This window comes from Chinchilla lanigera, unplaced genomic scaffold, assembly GCF_000276665.1.
Source record: "Chinchilla lanigera isolate Chin_1 unplaced genomic scaffold, ChiLan1.0 scaffold00036, whole genome shotgun sequence".
Taxonomy (NCBI): Eukaryota; Metazoa; Chordata; class Mammalia; order Rodentia; family Chinchillidae; genus Chinchilla; species Chinchilla lanigera.
In genome coordinates this window covers 12,887,502-12,889,889 of record NW_004955437.1, presented here as the reverse complement: position 1 = coordinate 12,889,889, position 2,388 = coordinate 12,887,502, and positions in this window count along the sequence as shown.

The window sequence follows — 2,388 nt, the reverse complement described above, 5'->3', positions numbered from 1 at the left end:
CTCTGGGCAGAGTTGGGACTGGGTGGGTGCTACTCTTGCCCGTGGTGAGTGCTGGAGAGGAATCCACAGGAATGCAGCTTTCCACAATGTTAGGGATGAGGGTTAAGGGTCAGGATGTGCAGTCTACTCCAGGAGTCTGGCCTCTATAGAGCTGGCTCTGTTCCTCAGGTTATTTGCAACACTCTTACAGTGTCTGCTTTCCAGAGGAGAGGGGATGGGGGCAGTGTGGATTGACTATGATAGCACTGATTCCCCTATTCAGCTATCCAAATGGTTTGGTCTATATATATCATCTTTTCTACTAATTTTCCATTTTAGGGTTTCAGCCCCTCTAATATGTCTGAAGACATCATTTTTAGTGAATCTTTGCTGACTTTCTCTAATGTGACTACTCCTCTAGGCAGCCATGTTGGATCCACATAGTAACAATATTTCTACTGAAATAGTGCAGTAGAAGAAACTACCACATTCCCTGATGGAAACCACTACGAAGCAGACCTGCACAGGACTTAAATTAATCAATTGGCTTTTCATGTTCACTTGTGAATCTGTCCAAGGCCTGGGATCCTTATCTGGAAATGGTGGACTCATAGTAAGTGAACCTCTGTGAGTCACTAATCCCTACTAAAACCTGTAGTGGTGGATGAAGCCAGAAAGCCTCAAAGGATAAGACAAGATCACTGCTAAGGACACGTGGATCAGATCTTAACTGGATAAAGACTATAGCCTCAGGCATCTCATTCTTGAGTGGATTCACTTAATACCTTAGAGAAGTCCTTGAGTAATTCTACCCTTCTTGAGTACTCCCTTCCCTTCTTCTGATAACCAAATAAATAGGGGCTACCAAGAGAAGGTCTTGATCCTAGCCTTGATGAATCTTGAATTTTGTGAAAGGACTTTGATCCTCTTGGAGCCCTGAAATCATGCCATTTGACTCTTTTATATAGCCTTTGCCGTACACTCATTCAGGAAGTTCTGGACCTGATCAGCCCGCAATAACTAAGGGCTATTATTAACCTGATAATACCCTTTTCCATGACTTAACCAATTTTTTTCACAAAAATTTGAGCATATCTGTATACATTTTTTTCAGAATGGTTACATGAGCATATTTTTCTTTTTCTTTTGGTACTGGGAATTGAACTCAGGATCTTGCACTTGCTAGGCAGGTGCTGTGCTGCTGAGCTTTATCTCAGGCTCCAATCGTATTCTTTAAAAATTTTTCTACTTTAGAGTAAACACTATTTCAAGCAGATATTAGAACTAGAATTAATCACATTTTCATAACTAAACCTTTTTCTTAAATATTCTGGAGTTCCCAGAATTTCCATAACAATTATTTACAATTTACATAGGGAGAAATGAAAATGAGATTGTATCAGGTCAGCCAAAAATTTATTTGAAAAGTTTGCGTCTTCTGTAATATTCCATTACTTTTGTGCATAGTGGTATTATTTTATTTTTTTTTATTTTTTAAAGAGAATAAAAATAATAAAAAACATTAGAACAATACAGACTGTCACTAAACAAGATGATGGGGATTCAACAATGGTTTTTATATTGCCTGTTGTTGTCTTCAAATTAGTTTTTCAGATTACCAGATATAAGCATGCGAAATTGATCAAAAAAAGAAAAAAAATTTAAGCATTAACTCTTCCTTTCAACAGACCAGTAGAAATCAGCAGTACAATTGTCCCAGCTATCCTGTGTATATCTCTATATATTTTTTCCTTTCCTTCTTTCTTTCTTTTCTCCTTTTCACTCCTCCTAGCTGTTCTTTCATTTAAGGCAGTTTCTTTCCCTTTCACAGTATCTATTGTGACTTTGGGATTTTATTTACTCTTTCAGGTCCTTACACTAGGGAGACAATATGATGTTTACACATGCAGGTCTGATTCATTTCACTTTCCATATGGTCTCTAGTTGCATCCATTTACATATAATAACCTTGAGTTCATCTTTTCTTATAGTTGAGTAATACTCCATCGTACAAAAATATTAAATCTTTTTTATCCATTCCTCAGTTGATGGGCATTTGATTTGTATCCAAGATTTACCTATGTCAACTTGTGCTGCTGTAAATATGGATGCACATATATCACTGTGGCACGATGTTTTCAGTTTTTCTGGAGAAATACTCAGAAAAGCACTAGCTGGGTTGAACGGGACCTGTAGTCTTAGTTTTTGGAGGAATCTCCACACTGATTTCCATAGTGGTTGCACCAGCCTACACTCTGACCAAAAGTGCAGAAAGGTTCTTTTTTCCCTACCACACCTCCAGAATTTCTTATTGGCTGAATTCTTGAAGATAGCCATTCTTTCTGGGGTGAGTGTCATTTTAATTTGCATTTCTCAAATGGCCAATGATGTTGAATGTTTTTCATATAT